Raw genomic sequence first — 20,781 nt, 5'->3', positions numbered from 1 at the left:
AAATATTTACAAATGATGTGACTGACAAAGGATTAATCTCTAAAATATACAAATAGCTCATGTTTGGTTAATATCCAAATAAAAAATGGGTGGAGAGTCTAAATAGGTATTTCTCCAAAGACGACATAAAGCTGGCCAAAAATCACATGAAAAGATGTTCAACACTGCTAATTATTAGAGAAATGAAAATCAAAACTACAGTGAGTATCTCCTCACATTGGTCAGAATGTGCATCATCAAAAAATTTATAAACAATAAATACTGGAAAGCGTGTGGAGAGGAGGGAACCCTCCTGTAATGTGGGTGGGAATGTAAATTGGTACGATCATTATGGAAAACAGTATGGAGGTTCCTAAAAAACACTAAATATGGAAGTACCGTATGATCTAGCAGTCTCTGGAGAAAACCATGTTCCAAAAATATACATACACCTCAATTTTTATTGCAGCAGTTCTTTTTTTTTTTTTTACAACATCCAGGATATGAAAGCAACCTAAATGTTCATTGACAGAGGAGTGGATAAAGAAGATATGGTATCATATATACAATGGACTATTACTTAGCCATAAAAAGAATAAAATTGTGCCATTTATAGCAACATGGATGGACCTAGAGATTGTCAGACTGGGGGAAGTAAGTCAGAAATAGAAAGACAAATACATTGCATCACTTTATACCTAAAAATGATACAAATTAACCTATTTACAAAACTGGAATAGAGTCTCAAATGTGGTGAATAAACTTACAATTATGGGGAGGGAAGGAAGGAAGGATAAATTAGGAGATTGGTAATGAAATTATACATACTACTATATATAAAGTAGATAACTAATAAAGACCTACTGTATAGCACAGGGAACTCTACTCAATACTTTGTAATGATCTCTGTGGGAAAATAATTTTAAAAGAGTAGCTATGTGTATATGCATAAAGGATTCACTTTTCTGTACAGCAGGAAGTAATGCAAAACTTAAAATCAGCTATATTTCAATTAAAAACAAGAAATATAAGCATAAATTTAAAAATTTAAGACTTTTCTTGTGGCCTAATATATAATCTATCTCAAAGAGCTTTCTGTGTATGAGTGAGAAAGTGTGTGGTTTGTTGTCATTGGATGGATATTCTCTATATATGTTAGGCCCATTTGTTCTAAAATGTAGTTCGGGTCCAGTGTTTTCTTACTGACTTTCTGTTTGGATGATCCGTTCACTGTTGAAAGTGGGGTCTTGAAATCTTCTACTACCTTTGTGCTGCTGTTTTTTGGTTTTTGTTTTTTTTTTCCTTTTCAGTTCAGTTCAGTTACTCAGTTGTGTCCGACTCTTTGCGACCCCATGAATCGCAGCACGCCAGGCCTTCCTGTCCATCACCAACTCCCTGAGTCCACCCAAACCCATGTTCATCGAGTTGGTGATGTCATCCAATAATCTCTTCCTCTGCTGTCCCCTTCTCCTCCTGCCCTCAATCTTTCCCAGCATCAGGGTCTTTTCCAATGAGTCAACTCTTCTCATCAGGCGGCCAAAATATTGGAGCTTCAGCTTCAGCATTAGTCCTTCCAGTGAACATTCAGGACTGATTTCCATCAGGATGGACTGGTTGGATCTCCTTGCAGTCCAAGGGACTCTCAAGAGTCTTCTCCAACACCACAATTCAAAAGCATCAATTCTTCGGCACTCAGTATTCTTATGGTTCAGTTCTCACATCCCTACATGACTACTGGAAAAATCATAGCTTTGACTATTTGAACCCTTGTTGGCAAAGTATTTTCTCTGCTGTTTAATATGCTGTATAGGTTTGTCTAGCTTTTCTTCCAAGGAGCAAGCAAGCATATTTTAACGTCATGGCTGCAGTTACCATCTGCAGTGGTTTTGGAGCCCAAGAAAATAAAGTCTGTCACCATTTCTATTGTTTCCTCATTTATTTGCCATGAAGTGATGGGACCAGATGCCATGATCTTTGTTTTTGGAATGTTGAGTTTTAAGCCAACTTTTTCACTCTCCTCTTTCACCTTCATTAAGAGGCTCTTTAGCTCCTCTTCGCTTTCTTCTTTTAGGGTGGTGTCATCTGCATATCTGAGGCTATTGATATTTCTCCCAACAATCTTGATTCCAGCTTGTGCTGGATGAACGAGACCAGCATTTTTCATAGTGTACTCTGCATGTAGGTTAAATAAGCAAGGTGGCAATATACAGCCTTGACTTACTCCTTTCCCAATTTGGAATCAATCCACTATTCCAAGTCTGGTTATAACTATTGATTCTTGACCTTCATACAGGTTTCTCAGGAAGCAGGTAAGGTGGTCTGGTATTCCCATCTCTTGAAGGATTTTCCACAGTTTGTTATGATCCACACAGTCAAAGGCTTTAGTGTAGTCAATGAAGCAGAAGTTGATGTTTCACTGGAATTCTCATGTTTTTTCTATGATGCAACCAATATTGGCAATTTGATCTCCTGGTTTAGCCTTTTCTAAATCCAGCTTGAACATCTGGAAGCAATCTAACTGCCTATCAACAAATGAATAAACAGATTGTGGTAATTCCATAACAATGAATATTCCTCAGTAATAATGCAGAATTAACTCTCCAATACACATAACAACATGATGAATCTTATACACAAACAGTAAATGAAGCGGATAAAAGGGGGTACACATAGTAAGATACATTTATATGTGTACCTAGGAAATCCAAATCTGAATTTTAATGACAGAATGCAGGTCAGTGGTTGGTTGGGGCTGGGAAGAGTGGGATAGACTGGGAAATGGCATAAGAATGTTAATTTAGAGGTAATGAAAATGTTTTATGTCTTGTTTATTGTGGTGGTTATGCATATGTGTCAAAATTCACCAAACTGCATTATTAAAATTTATGCATCTTATTGTACATAAATTATGTTTCAATAACATTTATTAGAAATTAAGGGTAACCATTTTAGGAATAGGAATAAAATGTTCAATTTTCTGTATTACTGTAGGGGGGGGAAGAAAAAATAAATTAAAGCAAATCTTTTCAGTAGAGAACAGAAAAAAAAAACAGTTATTAAAATGAAGTTTGGATTTAGAGACTTACTCAGATTCTGCATTTACCACTTCCTAACTCAGATAAATTACTTAATCCATCAACTCAAATTCCTCCTCTGATTTCATGAGTTTAATAATTACACTTACCTCAAAGGGATAAGGACTTCCCTGGTGGCTCATGTGGTAAAGAATCTGCCTGCAATGCAGGAGACTTGGGTTCGGGAGGATCCTCTGAAGAAGGGAATGGCTACCCACACCAGTATTCTTGCCTGAAGAATCCCGTAGAGCCTGATGATCTACTACAGTCCATAGGCTTGCAAAGAGGTGGACACGGCTGGGTGACTAACACTGTCACTTTTTCTTTCAAAGTGTTGATTTAAAGATTAAATAAAATTATGAACATAAAATGCTTAACAATGGGTGGAATATAAAGAAAGTATTCAGGGACTTCCCTGGTGGTCCAGTGGCTAAGGCTTTACACTCCTAATTCAACGGGCCCAAGTTTGATCCCTGATCGGGGAGCTACATACTGCAATTGAGGGCTCCCCTGCTACAACTAAAGATGCCACATGCCGCAGTGAAGATCAAAGATCCTGCAACTAAGATCTGGCACAACCAAATAAATAAATCTAAATATTTTAAAAGAGAAAGTATTCAATAGATTGTAAACACTTTTATCAGTATCATAACATTGAGAATAATATTTTGTAAGTTAATCTTCTGATTATCTCCTAGTGCCATATTGTATTCTTTTTAATGCTTAACTCAGTTTACTACTCTGCATTTATTTGCATGCTAGTTTGCTATTTCAGTCTCTAGGGGTGATGTGAGTTGCCAGGCAGAAACCATGCCTACTTTGCTCATGTTTGCACCCTAGCACTAGCTCCGCCCTGGTCCATGGTAGAGACTCATGGTCCCTTTATGAATGCTAGAGCCTTTCTTAATTATCCATAGTGTTTATCTCTGCTAAAATCTTGCACATGTTACAAATGGAAGTTCTTATAGAATTGGATTACTCTATGTAACCCTCACTTTTACAGGTAGGGAAACTGGGAAAGTTTATACCATTGTCTCTCATCATACAGCTAAATAGGGACAGAGTCAGAGCAGGAACCTGAACTGCTGAACTTATGGTATAAAGAGCTTATGATATACAGTGAACTTTCAACTGACCCAGAAAGTATTCTTTTCAGCGCTGAAACTCCACCTCCTCCCATTTTAATATCTGAACTGTGGAAGTTGTATGTGCTGGGATATGTCCAAATTCAATATTTTTATCTCCCAAACTTTAAGTTGGCCACAGTGCTGAGCAAAGTGCTATTTACACAGATGTTATATGTCTATAGATGCTCCTTCAGTGTTGATGGATGCATAAAAGCATGATGGACTCGTTTTGTTTATATTGGCAAATATACTTTTAGGGGCTTTTTGATTTGCTTTTGAAGTTTAGACCTCTGCAAAATCATCTTCTGTACCTCTGACAAACAAATGCTTGTTTTAAAAGCACTTAACTAGGACTTTCCTGGTGGTCCATAGTTAAGACTCATGCTGCCAATGTAGGGGGTCCAGGTTCGGCCCCTGGTCAGGGAATTAGACCCCACATAGCAGAGTGGGAACGGCAGATCCCGAGTGCCACACCACGGCTTGGTGTGTGCTCCTGCTCAGCAGTCTGTCTCCTTGCGACCCTGTGGACTATCGCCTGCAAGGCTGCTTTTTCCGTGGGATGTTCCGGGCAAGAATGCTGGAGTGGATTGACACTTCCTCCTCAGCCCAGGGATTGAGGCATCTCCTGCAATGGCAGGCAGATTCTTCACCACTGAGCAACCTGGGCAACCCTAAGACCTGACACAGCCACGTGAATGAATGAATAGTTAAAACCAAGTGTGTGCTCATTCACTCAGCTTGTCCAGCTCTTTGTGACCCCATGGACTGTAGTCCACCAGGTTCCTCTGTCCATGGGGTTTCTTAGGCAAGAGTACTGGAGTGGCTTGCCACTTCCTCCTCCAGTGGGTCTTCCCTACCCGGGGATCAAACTTGCATCTCCAGCATCTCCTGTGTTGGCAGGTGGATTTTTTTTTTTAACCACTGAGCCACTTGAGAAACACATTAATAAAAAAATAAAAAAACAACTTTTAGTTGAGTTTCACTTTCTCCCTTCCAAAAGGAACAGCAGTTGTTGCACACTTATATGTGTGCTTAATTAACTTTTATTTTACCTTCCTCTGAATTCTTTACATATACCTGGTGGCAGTTTTGGCTTTCACAGAGGCCAATGTCATCATTGGGAATTAGCTTTTTTTTTTTTTTTAACACTTGGACCCAGCGTAACAGGGTAATTAGAGTCCGTGTAAAGCAGAAATGTGTACTTTCCCCTCCCCTCCAGAGATTATCCAATGAGATGGACTCTCCTCCTGCACAAAGACCAGGGCTTGGCAGGTCAGTAGACGCTGTCACTGCTGTCCTCTTTTCCCAGTGTAAAGATCTAGGTCTCCTGAGAGAGTAATGATTAAGAGCCTCAGGAAAGTGCAGGCAGGAGTTAGGAGCTCTGCAGTTCAGAGGGGACATCAAAATAAACTGATTTTATTTAAATAAACTGAATTACCCTAACAAGCTGTTTTTCAATTTCAACAGCACTAGAAATTTTATCTTCTAAGCTCTACACAAGGTATTGCCTTCTGCCCCCGGAATGAAATATTAGCAATAGAAGCAGTCTTCTAGTTAGTCTCCATTCAACCCCAAACTTTAATAGAAATAACCTGTCGGCTTTGATTGAGTGTGATATCACTAGAGGAGCCTTGAATTGAAACTGGGGGATAAAGAAAATTGCACAGTGTGTGAAGCCAGTTTGACTAAAATGGAAAATTTATTTCAGTCCTATCTGGCTGTCAAAGGGCCACTTCTAATACCTTCACAAAGTAATTTACCTTCACAGCAAAAAATAAAAAATAGAAACTGAAAATGCAAAAAAAAAAAAAATCCAAGCTAAACCAAGTGAAAAAAAACAAAACCCCTCTCTCTTCTTTGCAAAGTTTGATGTCTTGTATTGCTTTGTCTCTCTAGGGGCTGGGAATGAGCACAGCACACTGAAGTATCCTAGTAGTTCAGCTCCCCTTTGTCATTAAGAACACGCAGTTTGTTTGGATTTTAAGTCTTTTAAGAAAAAAAAAAAAATCCCCAAATAGAAACTCCTAAATAAACCTGTCAAATACTTGAATGGATGCACATTTCATACCAGCTTCAAGATTTTGAGAGAAGGCAAACTAGAGTTTACTATGGACATGCAGCAGTTGGCAGAGGACATGAATTCTTTGAAGACTTCTGGGCCACATGCCAGAGGTGCTATGGTCCCCAGGGAGCATTTTACATCTGAGACTGGAAATCTCACAGCATATTCCTTGGGGAAATTGGTTGAAATTGATTTGCTAAAGGAAAATGAAATTTTGAGGCCAGTCACATGTGAATACGTGAATGCTGAGAGCTCTGATGTTCATGTAATGGGAGCTGAGGGTCTGAGTGGGAGTGATGGGCCATCTGGATCATGTCACAGAAGCATTTTTTAAAAAGACATTTTCTTTATTGGCCCACTGAACCTCTTTGGGAGTTCTATTTCAATGTTGGTTTAAAAAAAACATGCATAAAATATGATGAAAAATGTAGATGTGCTCTCAGAGCCATCCTTCACAAACAGGCTGTGTTTGCCTAATAAAAATAGTGTCTACCCAGAGTAAACAGGGAATCAGAGAAAACAAATCCTATTGTTTGGGAAGCGGAGGGAAAGGTCATGAATTCTATTTATTAGCAGACAGTTTCTTGGAAAGAGTGCTGTTTGGTCAGTGAAAGAGACCAGAGGCTACATATATACTTAGCCATATATGGGTGATCAGTCAGTTAGGCAGACAGACAGACAGACACACACACACATACACAAAGAGACAATGAACAAAAAGCAGCCATGGTCATTCTTGCCTCTTCTTACTCCACAAAACAAAATATAGACCCCAAGAAACAAAATATCATCAGGGGATATATCTCTCAAGTCTTTCCTCAGTGTACCCCTATAAAAAATATATGAATAAATAAAAAGTTGAGGGCAGGTATTATAACATTATCCACTTTACAGATGTGGAAGCTGATGCTCTGATGCTTGTCGCTGCTGTTCGGTCGCTGAATTGTGTCCCACTCTTTGTGACCCCATGGGCGGCAGCATGCTGGGCTTCTCTTCCTTCACCGTCTCCTTGAGTTGGCTCAGACTCACGCCCACTGAGCCAGTGATGCTATCTAACCATCTCATCCTCTGTTGCCCTCTTTTTCTTTTGCCTTCAATCTTTCCCAGTAACAGGGTCTTTTCCAATGAGTCAGTGCTTCATACCAGGTAGCCAAAGTATTGGAGTTTTGGCTTCACCATCAGTCCTTCTAATGAGCATTCAGGGTTGATTTCCTTTAGGATTGACTGGTTTTGTCTCCTTGTTGTCCAAGAGACTCCCAACAGTCTTCTCCATCACTGCAGTTTGAAAGTATCAACCCTTCAGCACTCAGCCTTCTTTATGGTCCAACTCTCACATCTGTATATGACCACTGGAAAAACCACAGCTCTGACTATATGGATCTTTGTCGAGAAAGTCATGTCTCTGTTTTTTAATATGCTATCTAGGTGTGTCATAGCTTTCCTTCTAAGGAGCAAGCATCTTTTAATTTCATGGTTGCAGTCACCATCCTCAGTGATTTTGGAGCTCAAGAAAATAAAATGTTTTACTGTTTCCATTTCCACCCCATCTATTTGCCATGAAGTGATGGGACAAGATGCCATGATCTTTGTTTTTTGAATATTAAGCTTTAAGCAAGCTTTTTCACTTTCCTCTTTCACCTTCATCAGGAGGCTCTTTAGTTCCTCTTTGAATTCTGCCATTAGGGTGGTGTCATCTGCATATCTGAGGTTGTTGATATTTCTCCCAGCAATCTTGATTCCAGCTTATGATTCATCCTGCTCAGAATTTTTCACGATGTAATCTGCATAAAAGTTCATTAGACAAGGTGATAATATACAGCCCTTTGCCATGCTCCTTTCCCAAATTCAAACCAATCCATTGTTCCATGTCTGGTTCTAACTGTTGATTCTTGACTTGCATACAGGTATCTCAAGAGGCAGGTAATGTGGCCTGGTATTCCCATCTCTTTAAGAATTCTCCACAACTTGTGATCCATGTAGTCAAAGGCTTTGAAGCAGAAATATATGCTTTTCTGGGATTCTATTGCTTGTTCAATGATCCAACAGATGTTGTCAATTTCATCTCTGGTTCCTCTGCCTTTTCTAAATCCAGCTTATACACGTGGAAGTTCTTGGTTCATGTACTGTTGATGCCTAGCTTGAACAATTTTGAGCATTTCCTTGCTCACATGTGAAATGAGTGCAATTGTGCAATGGTTTGAACATTCTTTGGCATCGGCCTACTTTGAGATTGGAATGGAAACTGATATTTTCCTGTCCTGTGGCCATTGCTGTTTGCTGGCATATTTAGTGCAGCTGGTTAGCAGCATCATCTTTTAGAATTTGAAATAACTCATCTGGAACTCCATCACCTCACTAGCTTTGTTTGTAGTAATGCTTCCTAAGGCCCACTTGACTTCACACTCCAGGATGTCTGGCTGGACATCTGGTGTGAATAACCACACCATCATGGTTTTCCAGGTCATCCCTGATTCGTTTACTCTGTGGCCCATTCTATTGGTCTATGGACATCTAGCCCTTCTACCCTTGGTGTCTCCTTCTAGTAGATATTCAGCTATTTTCTCATCAAATATCCTCCAGGAGTCAAGGTGTTATCCATCAGGGCTCTTGGCTTTCCCCAAGCAGCAGACATTGATAAGAGGCCAGCAAAGATTCAGGGAAGGTTTGGGGTTCCTGCTATAGCAGGGGGAAGTGAGAACAAGAAACATTTTCCCTTGTTTGCTTGCTCCCTGAGGGTGGAGGGGGATGAGCTGGCTCCTTATAAGGATTGAAGGCAGGGGTGTGTATAGGGATCAGGCTAGAGGAGGGTGGTATGTGTGGTTTGTCCACCCCTTTACTGGTGTTGTATGCAGGGGGCATGCACAATACTCTGCTTTTGTTCCCTGCTCTTCAGAAATGACAACTGGCACTTTTGGTCTCTTTTCATCTTATTGTCCAGAATTTGCTCCAACTGCATATGCATACAGTTATTTTTAGTCTCCTATAATTTCTTTATATTTTGTTGCTGGAGGAGAATTTTGTCCAGGTGCAAGCACTGCAGCAAATGGTCCCAGATCTCAGCCTGTCTCAAAGTGTTCTGCACAGAATTATCACAAACCTATCCTTTCAGTTTTCAGGATATTTTCTAATCACTTTTCACCTCCTTGTCAAAACCCATATGCCTAATCCTCCATTTCACAAGACCGTGTTTTCCAGTTTCCAATCAGTTCAGTTCAGTCACTCAGTCGTGTCCGACTCTTTGCGACTCCATGAATCACAGCACGCCAGGCCTCCCTGTCCATCACCAACTCCCGAAGTCTACCCAAACCCATGTCCTTTGAGTCGGTGATGCCATCCAGCCATCTCATCCTCTGTCGTCCCCTTCTCCTCCTGCCCCCAATCTTTCCCAGCATCAGGGTCTTTTCCAATGAGTCAACTCGTCGCATGAGGTGGCCAAAGTATTGGAGTTTCAACTTCAACATCAGTCCTTCCAATGAACACCCAGGACTGATCTCCTTTAGGATGGACTGGTTGGATCTCCTTGCAGTCCAAGGGACTCTCAAGAGTCTTCTCCAACACCACAGTTCAAAAGCATCAATTCTTCAGTGCTCAGCTTTCTTTATAGTCCAACTGTCACATTGATGCATGACCACTGGGAAAACCATAGCCTTGACTAGACAGACCTTTTTTGGCAAAGTAATGTCTCTGCTTTTTAATACACTATCTAGGTTGGTCATAACTTTCCTTCCCAGGAGTTAGCGTTTTTAATTTCATGGCTGCAATCACCATCTGCAGTGATTTTGGAGCCCAGAAAAATAAAGTCAGCCACTGTTTCCGTTTCCCCATCTATTTGCCATGAAGTGATGGGACCAGATGCTATGATCTTAGTTTCCTGAATGTTGAGCTTTAAGCCAACTTTTTCACTCTCCTCTTTCACTTACATCAAGAGGCTTTTTATTTATTTTATTTTTAAGAGGATTTTTAGTTCTTCATTTTCTGCCATAAGGGTGGTGTCATCTGCATATCTGAGGTTATTGATATTTCTCCCAGCAATCTTGATTCCAGCTTGTGCTTCCTCCAGCCTAGCGTTTCTCATGATGTACTCTGCATGTAAGTTAAATAAGTAGGGTGACAATACACAGCCTTGATGTACTCCTGTTCCTATTTGGAACCAGTCTGCAGTTTCCAATATCAGATAAAATTTTCATATTTTATATTTTGAGCTAATGTACCAAATGCCTGATAACAATATGTCATAATTATACTCTAAATTCATTTTTCAGAATTCTCCTTTAATTATATCAGAATGCTTTAGTCATCAATATCTCTATTGTCCCCTGCTTCATTGGCTCTCAGGATACAATTAAAGTTTCTGACTTGTTCTCACATCATTGTTGTCCAGCCAGCACACAGTCCTTCGCCTTCTTCCCACCACTCTTTTTTCCATGTCAATCCCAGTTTTGATGTCTTGCACGCTAAGACACACTAGCCAACATGGAACACTGCACACATTCTCTCAATCTTCAAACGTTTAGCTATCCAAAGTAATTTCATGTATATTTTTCATTTCGTTCTTATAGAACCAGTGTTCTGGTTTACTGTTATGAGTTTTACAGATAAGACTATCGAGAACTTGGAGTTCCCTGGTGGTGCAGTGTTTAGGACTCAGAGCTTTCACTAAGATCCCACAAGCTACACAGCATGGCTAGAAAAATTAAAAAGAGAGATAACAAGAATTTAAGAGGTTTGAAAAGGCGAATTCCCCGGGAAGTTTAAGCTTTCTGGGTCTTCACTTGTGCAAGTTTCTGCCAGTGTTTCTGGGAGTCATTCCAGTTATGGATATGAAACTAGACAACCCCCAGGAAGCATTTCTATTTGAGCATTTCTAGTATTCAAGAGAAAAAGGGATCAGACTGCCCACGTCTCCAGAAATATGTTATGATTTATACTTTTTAATTCTTCATAATCACTCTTATAATTCAATTTACAACTGCATTCTTTTGACTTAATGATGACACATTGAAACAGTATATACCCTAAGTACACAAAATCTGGATCTAACCCTGAGTTATTAAACTAGACCCAAACAATGAGGTGGGAGGGGCTTGAGCTCAATCCCACCAATTCTGGGTCCTTTCTGTGCCCCAGATTTGGTGTTGCTGTTACCTGTGATGGCGCAGGTGAGTAGGGATGGCCTCCCCAAAGTCTTCTCAAGGACGAAGCAATGTTAGTGTGCTCCTTTGTTTCTCACACACCACTTTGTAATACTTTTTGCTATTTATAGCAAAATTGCTCACTACTTTGTTATGCCTTTGTTGTCTCATTTCTCCAGTTAAACTGAAAGAGATCTTGTATCAAGGAATGTACCCTGTCTATCTTCACCTTTATGAAAGCAGTTGTCATGGCATGAACTTAGTGAATAGTGGCTAAGCTTCTCAGAGTATAGAAAGCCTTTTCTATACAACAGGTGTCCTGCTGGGGATCTTCACAGGCCTCTAATTTTAGACTTGTATGCAAAGCTTATGATCTAAGATGACAGGAGAACCTAAGGACCCTGCAAGATGGTAGAAGGCAGAGTCACGCGTCTGTGTCTTTGTTTCAATACTGACTTCTGATCAGAAGTTGTTCCTAACTCCTGCTATTCATTCATTTATTCATTCAACAAATATGTGTCAGGCATTAACCTAGATTCTAGGGACAAAACTAAAAATTATATTATCTCTTTTTTCTCAAGGAACTAAGCCAAAAAAGTAAGAATTTATGAATTTATTATCAGTGATGATATGCTTTCTGTAGATTATGCAAGCAGTCAGGATTATTCTATGCTGCTCATGAAGTGAGACTGATCCCAGATAAACAGGCCAGTTATTTGTACTTGGCCATGTGAACTTATTTTAAGGAATACTTTTATCCAGAAAATGTGTCTGTAGAGGGAATCTTGCCTTCTTTTTCTAGTAGGTTTCAATGTAAAATCTGACACCTTTTCTGATGGGAAACATCCTTTCAGCTGAAACTTTTATGGCTGTGCAGTGCGAATAGCAAAGCAGAGTGGTGAGTTGTGTTTATCTGCTTTGTATGCTCAAAATTATAGGTCATTTACTTCAGCAACATTTGGGGAAACTTCTCACTTAAGAATGCACTTCTTCCTGAGGACATTTTTCTATTCTCTTCACCTCAAGTTTTTTGCCCCTGACAAGGGATTTCTAACCCTTCTAGCTTGTTTTTTCTCCAGTTATCTGTGGGATACAGAGCTAGGACTGAAGAAATAATCCTAAACATTTGCCAGGTGTCCTGCAGTATGTCTAGTACAACATTTAATTAAATGAAACTTTTTCATTCTTTTAAAAAGATTTCTTTTTGAAATTTGGAAAATTAAATATTTTTAAAACAATAGCTGGAATAGCCCCCATTGGTAGCTCTTTTATGGAAAAGAAAAGGACTAATAGAGCTGCCATGCCTCATACTTCTTTAGCGCTTCTCCTAAAACGTGGTCTACGCTAGAAACAGAGTAAGTGATGCTATTGTTTCTTGTAGTGCTCACCACACCTGGCGCGGCTCGCCTCTCACATTGACTGATGTGGCTGAGCTGATCCCACATCTCTGCGTGAGCACGTTGAAGATATGCCAGGGGGCTGTGGACAGTCAGTGAATGTCGGAAGACTGAGTCGCCATGTACCTTGTACCTTTATGTGCCTCCAAGCTGTGCCAAGGGGTTGTGGATGGTCAGTGAATGTAGGAGGAAGGAAAGAATGAATCGCCATGCACCTTGATTTTCATAAAACTAGATATTAACAGTTTTACTAAAACTATTACAATGTACACAAGCTTTGTTTTCAAGGAGTGTACAAGCTATATGGTGTCTAAACTTCTCTGTTCTGTCCAACTCGTTCTGACTTGCCCTGAAGAAAAATCTCAGAAGTCACTTTTCCCTGAAAGCTTTCCTGACATTTGAGTAAATGGCAGTCCTTGCCTGTTACTGAAGCCCCAGGTTACTGTGTTCATTCCTCCCCCATACACACCTGTGTGGGGTGTTTTCAGGCCCGTGAGGGTGAACATCTATGTACTTAGTGAACTTGTACAAAGCTTGTCAGCTCACAGTCCTTCACCCCTACTGGGTCAGTGGAGAATACCAAGGATGGATTCAGGAGACCCTTTAGAACACTGTTCCCCCATCCTAGCCTCCAAAACATTCACCCCAGCCTACAGTATATTTGGTTCCTGGAAAGGGAATTACTATTATATGACCTAAATTTAGCCTTTTCCTAAGTACAAGAAAAAAAAAAAAAAGAATTATGCTTCCATGTAACACCATCACTTATATAAACTGAATTTCTCTTGCTTAAGGAAGTGAATGTTTCTGAAATATCATTGATTTTTGGAGCTCTCTGGCTTATGTCCTGTAGCTGTATAATAAAGACCCACATTCCATCTTTGGCCCCTTTGTTTGTCTTTAGAGGTCTGGGAAGCCTGGTGTGCTGCAGTCCATGGGGTCGCAAGGATTGGACATGACTGAGCAACTGAACTGAAGAGGCCTGGAGCATGGCTTACAGCAGTCCAGTGTATCCATCCTCCCAGAGTCTGGTGGCCAGGATCCTGGCATGAACAGACACTTCCTTGTCCAGGCATGTCTTCCTGCTCCAGGCATCATGTGGCTCTGTGGCCCTGCCTACTCTCTGCTGTCTCCCCACAGAACTGGAAAACTGCTTTTTTCTGCCTTGGGTGTCACACTTGGCCCCTGGGCCCTGGAACAATGCTGTGTTTTTTTGTGTCCCGCAGATTTCCTCATGAAAAAGACTTCTTAAGTTTTCACTGACAGCCCTCCATCTCGGAACTCAGGCCTTGCGAGTGGAGCTGCCTGGTGGGATGGGAGCCATGGGGTCCCCTTCCCAGTCCCATCCGTCTCTCAGGTGCTCATGCAGTTAAGTCACTTCTACCTTGAGGCCTCTTTCTGTCTCACAAAATGATGCTTGAAGACCAGAGGTGGCCCATTTTCTGAAAGGGCCACATTTTGAATCTCAGGTTCTCTAAATTTGGGACAAAATGTCTACATTTCTGCAGCGGCAATCCATCAGGAATGAAGTAAGAGGTTAAAATACAACATGGTCCGCATGTGGGGTGAGCATTAGACTACAGGTGACTGCTCTGTTGTATGACATTGAGGCAGGCAGGTCAGCACTATCTGCAGAGAGAGCAAGACAGCAGTGTGCAATCAGAAGGACGCAGGGTTGGGGACAGCCCCAGAGTCAGGTACCAGCCTGACCTCGTTTCAGCTCTGTGAACATGGGCAAATATTGTAACACTTTCAACTTCTTAACTCTTATCTAAATATGACATTTTTCAAGGAACTAGAACAACTTATAATTCATATAGAACCACAAAAATCCTGAATTTCCAAAGCAATCTTGGGAGAAAAGAACAAAGCTGGAGGTATCACCCTCTAAGATTCTAAACTATGCTGTAGAACAATCTGGTGCTGGCGCAAAGCAGACACATAGATCAATGGAGCCGAATAGAGAGCCCAGAAATAAACCCATGCGCCAATGGTCAATTAATCTGTGACAAAGGAAACAAGAGCATATCATGGAGAAAAAGACAGTCTCTTCTTCAAAACTGGACAGCTACATGTAAAAGAATGGGATTAGAACATTTCTTTATACCATAAAAACAAAATAAAAAGCAGCTCAAATGGATTAAAGACATAAATGTAAGACCTGAAGCCATAAAATTCATAGAGGAAAACATAGGCAGAATCCAGACATAAATTGTAGCAATATTTTTAATCCATTTCCTAAAATGAAAATAAAAGCAAAAATAAAGAAATAGGATGTAATTAAGCTTAAAAGCTTTTGCTTAGCAAAGGAAACCATCAAAAAAAAAAAAAATTAAAAGCCAATCTATGGACTGGGAGAAAATATTTGCAACTGACATAACTGACAAGGGGTTAATATCCAACATATATAAACAGTTCATGAAAATCGATATCAATAAAACAAATAACCCAATCAAAAATGGGCAGAAGACCTAAATAGACAGTTTTCCTAAGAAGACATATAGATGGCCAACAGATACATAAAAAGTTTCATATTACTAATTATTTGAGAAATGCAGATCAAAACAACAACAAGGTACCATTCCACACTTGTCAGAATGGCCATCATCCAAAAGTCTACAAAAAGCAAATGCTGATGGGGATGGTTGTGGAAAGGGAACCTTCCTATACTATTGGTAAGAATATAAATGTGTGTAGCCACTATGGAAAAAAGTATGGAGGTTCTTAAGAAAAACTAAAAATAGAGCTACCATATTATTCTGCAATCTCACCCCTTGGGATATATCCAGAAAAAAATGAAAATGGTAATTTGAAAAGGTGCATGTGCTCCAATATTCCTAGCAGCATTATTTCCATAGCCAAGAAATGGAAGCAAACCAAGTGCTCATCAACAGTCATATGGATAGAGAAACTGTGGTATGTAAATACACATAAATATGGCATGTCAGTCAGCCATAAAAAAGAGTAAAATCCTTCATTTGCAGCAACTTGGATGGACCTAGAGAATATTATGCTTAGTGAAATAAGAAAAATACTAAATGACATCACTTATTTGTGGAGTCTAAAAGAATAAAAGAAATGGATGTATATAGCAAAGCAGAAATAGACTTGCAGGTATAGAAAACCAACTAGAGGTTCGTAGTGTGATGTGGGATGGAGGAGGGGCAAGATAAGGGTAAGGGCAAGCGAGCCTAAGTACCATGCATGAAACAGGTAAGTAACAATGACATACTTATTGCACAGGAAACTATAGCCATTATCTTGGAATAATTTTTAATGAAGTATAATTTATAAAAATGAGTCACTATGCTATACACCTGAAACTAATGTAATATTGTAAATCAACCAAGCTTCAATAAAAACAAATAAACTGGAAACAATAAAATAAGATGAAGATAATAATACTCAGCTTCTGGCATTGTAAGGATTACAAATATGAAACTACAGTGCATAGCACATAGTAGATACTCAACTATATTGTGACTTCCTTTCCATTCATTTTGAAAGAACGTATAATCCAGTGAATGTAAAACAATGCAATACTTAACTTTTACCAACTAATCTACATGAAGCGTTAGATAAACATTTCCCTGCTTTAAAGACCCCACCTAAACAGAAGGCAGGAGAAAGCAACCCCTCAGTAAGGGAACACTCTAATAAAAGCATTGACTTACTGGTGAGCTATGAGCCAGGAGAGGACCTGGGGAGTTCTTGATATCTCTGCTTATCCACAAAGTCATCAGAACAATTTTCCAAAGAGTTATGATTGATGTTCAGGCCTCCCATAGCAGCAAAAAGCTGTTTTAGGGCTGTCATCCCTCCCTATCACTTGCTGCAAAATGTTCAGAAGCAAACAGTGCCACGAGCAACGGTTCTACTCATGTGTCCTGGCCCTGATGAGGGCCGATTGGGCCCCACATACTATAATAACTACCTGGGCGCTCATTTGTGACTCATGTGGAAAGTAGGGAAAAAAGAGCTTTTCACAAATGTGGTAAAATACCTTGGGAAGCCCCAAGAGGAGGCATCAAAAGATACTGTTTGCAGGGGCTGATGAATAAGAAAGAAACCCTTCTGTGCTTGATGGTATGTCATGCTACTGTTTATGTTCTGAGAACCGTACAGTGACTTTTCCCTTTATGAAATCAAATCACTTGTTTGATCATTTATTACATTCTACTTAATGAAAGGGAATAATCCCCTAAATGCTATAAAAATCTCTCAATTTTAGCTAAATTTCTCCTAGACTAATTTATTTTCCTTGCTCTTTTAGCAGATATTTTTGTATTAAAGTGTCAGCCTCCTATAAACCTCCTTGGGCACCCAAGAAAGATAAACACGGGAAGCTGAGAGGTATTGATTGCTTCTGGGTGTCACGGGGCTCAGTGCTGGACACTGCAGGGAAATGGATCTATGTCAGGAAGGTTGCATTGTGATCGCTGATGGCAGTGAAAGGCCAGCTTTTTCTGTGAGAGAATATTGAGCATGAATATAATAAAGAAATGAGAAAGACAGAAGGTAAGGAGAGAAAAATAAACTGCGATACATTTTCCTGAGGCCAAGTTTCTGGTTTGCCTTGAGCAGGGCATGTAAATTTCCTCTCATTTCATATCAAATTAGGATGACATTGTATTTGAAATATTTTATAAGTATTAGAAATACTGTGTGCAGATTGTAGGTAAAAAATCTAGGTCTTTTAAACTATTCATAACAAGGTAAGTTTCACCCGCACAGGGTGATGTCAAAAGCACTCCAGGAGGGCAGGACTGTTGACTTTGCCTGTGAGACTTGCAGTAGCCATATTACATTGAATTTAAAACCAAAGACCATTAATCACGTCTTGCTGTTGTACTGTCACTTCAGTCAAGTCTGACTCTTTGAGACCCTATGAACTGTAGCCTGCCAGAGTCCTCTGTCCCTGAAATTCTCCAGGCAAGAATACTGGAATGGGTTGCTGTGTCTTCTTCCAGGGACTCTTCCCAGCCCAGGGGTCAAGCTTGCGTCTTTGAAGCCTCCTGCATTGGCAGGCAGGTTCTTTGCCACCACCACCTCCTGGGCTTGGACTCTTTGGGAGAGACAATCAGCCATAGGCCCTACATCTCCTTGAACCCTCCTAGCTGAGTAGGTCCCACATGCAAAGCACCAACCGCTCTCTACTGAGCCCTTTTCCAGGGTAATAGTTTCTGCTAACAACCTTAGGGGAGGAAGTCAAGTCTCTGCTGGAAACAAAGCAGTTTTGCTTGCTTCTCATTATAAGACGATGGATTCCCAAGCCCTGTTTTTCAGCTGTGATGCAAACCTACCACATGCATAGCACCCATCTGAGAACAAAGCAGTTTTGCTTGCTTCTCATTATAAGACGATGGATTCCCAAGCCCTGTTTTTCAGCTGTGATGCAAACCTACCACGTGCATAGCACCCGTCTGAGAACGTGATGGGGCTCAGGGTTAAGGAGAAACCATTTAAACTATTCTGCTGGCTGTGCTGTGAGTCACAAACTTTTTTGTCTCTGATTCAAGACTATTGTGTCCTCTGTCAGCACCCTCAATACAGCAAGCTAGCTTATTAGCTCATAAGTTGGACAAAATCAAATCACAGACCAGATAGTGTCCTAGGTCAAGTTGTTTTGCTTCTCAAATTCTTGGTTTGCCCATTTGTAGACCACAGATAATTTTAATGCTGTTGAAAGATGGGTGTGAGCATTTAATAAGATATTAAGTTTCATGGGCCTGGTGTAGGTCCTGAGCCACTGTTGAATGATTGGACTGTCTCCAAGGATGTTTTTGGACCATTGATAGGCATGATCAGAACCACACAGCTATCAGAGCATTGATTACTACTTTTTTCCACCATGTATCAGACTCATCTTGCCATTGGACACTAAGCAGCTTGAGAAAAGGGTCTGTGTTGCACATGTCTTCTGTGACCCTGGTTGTGCTCTGCGCAGTGTCAGGAAGATCCTGACCACCCAGCAAACAAATACTCAAGCACTGTTGGATGGGCATATACCTTTGCCCTTCAAGTCAGGCTCTAAGTTTCCTGTACTTCATCCATAACACAGAACTGGTAGATAAAACCTGTGTCACATGCCTCAGCTTTTGTAGGAAGACAGTGATAATCCATATATTTGTGAAATTATAAATGTTTGAAATAATAAAATAACTAAGTATATTTATTGAATGCTCTTTGCATATCAGCTACTAAGTCCACATATTTCATTTTAGCCTCCCAATAACTTTTAAAATATTTGTATAATTATTTTTCAGATTAGGACACCAAGGCTCAGCAAGGTTGAGTATATTTCCCAAAGTTACAGAACTACCAAGTGAGATAGACAGGATTTGAATCCAGGGTGCTCAGACTCTAGGGTTGTATTGTCTAACAAAGTATCTGCTAGTCATATATGGCTTCTTCAATTAAAATTAATCAAAGTGAAATAAAAATATTATTATACATTTTTCATAAGCATAAAAGCCAATCTATGAGAAGCAAGGAATTTCCCCCAATTTAGAGTGTTAGCAAGTGAAAGGACCAGGTCCAAACACAGGGCCGCTGATGCCAAACTGGCTGTGAGCTTCTCTCTGTGGGCTCTTAGCTCCCCCGTCCCTGAGATGTCCGGCTGCTTCGGTCTGTTTCTGACACTCAGCCACATTCAGATGAGCGGCTGAAGCTCTAGGCCCAGAAGAGCCCCAGGGACTTGCCTTCCTATCTAATTAATCCCACTCTTTGTGAATGGAGAGCAGAGAACACGCTGCCTCATGAATAACTGATGGCCAACAAATGTTAGTTGAGGTGAACTATCATTCTTTTCATTAACTGCTGTGGTTATGGTTCTGAAACAGAGATGTTATGGAGACAAACACAAATCTGGAATCTCTACATGAGAACGCTCTCTCATAGCTGACACATTTACAAGTGTGAGACCGAAATAATTTCTCCTGGGTTGTGTAAGTGCCCAGTGAAAGGGGAGGAGAAGGAATATTACAGAAAGCAAGAAACGCCAGAACAGTGAACACTAGTTTTGAGCCGAGAGCAGACAGGTCAGCCTCAGAAAGTGGAGACTGACTCCAGCCTTGACATGTCACTGAACTAGGTATGCAGGCTTTTCAGCAAGGCAGCACTCTGCCCCCCTTTCTATTCTATTTCCTCAAAACTAAACATATTGAAGCCCCCCCCTCAGGTGGTGCTAGGGGTAAAGAGCCTGCCTGCCAATGCTGGAGACAGAAGAGAATGAGAGTTCCATCCTTGGATGGGGAAGAGCCCCTGGAGGAGGCCTGGTAAGCCACTCCAGTATTCTTGCCTGGAGAACCCCATGGACGGAGGAGCCTGGTGGGCTACAGTCCACGGCGCAAGCTGTGATCCATAGGCTCGCAAAGAGTCAGACACGACTGAAGCAGCTTAGCACGCATGCATGCCAGCATGTTGAAAGGCCTATAGCGCTTTTACTTCCTTACACACATTTGGCACTTCCTGCTCACTTAAGTGCTTTTGCCCCTATATGCTCTGCAATAATACGCTCACCATGTGGTTAATACCTAGATTTTCCTTGAGAATTATCTCTTAAACCATGCATAATCTCTATAAGGCTCATTAGTCACCCTCTTTCTGGTTACCCAAGCATCCTAGGCTTACCTCTAAAACTGCACATTTGATTTGTTTATACTTCTTTCTCCTTGGATCAGTTAACAGTCACATCTCAAAACTTAGTGGCTTAAAACCATAATCATTTGTTATTGATCATGAATCTAATTCAGAGCAGTAGTCTGCTGACCTGAGCTAGTTTGGGTTGACCTATTAGGGAACAATCACGTGTTTGAGGTTAGTTTGTGTGCAACCTGGGGTCTGGCTGACTTAAGGTTAGTCTTTCTTACATGGCTGTTGGTTTGGGGATGGAAGAACTGGGCCAGATGTCTCCCCAAAATTCAGCTTGCTAGCCTGGGCTTATTTATATGGCAGCTGATGGAGCTTAAAAAGCAAGAGCAGATGTCCTCAAGGTGTGCTGAGCCCTGA

This window comes from Odocoileus virginianus, chromosome 13 (genome assembly GCF_023699985.2).
Source record: "Odocoileus virginianus isolate 20LAN1187 ecotype Illinois chromosome 13, Ovbor_1.2, whole genome shotgun sequence".
Taxonomy (NCBI): domain Eukaryota; kingdom Metazoa; phylum Chordata; class Mammalia; order Artiodactyla; family Cervidae; genus Odocoileus; species Odocoileus virginianus.
This window is presented reverse-complemented; position numbering follows the sequence as displayed.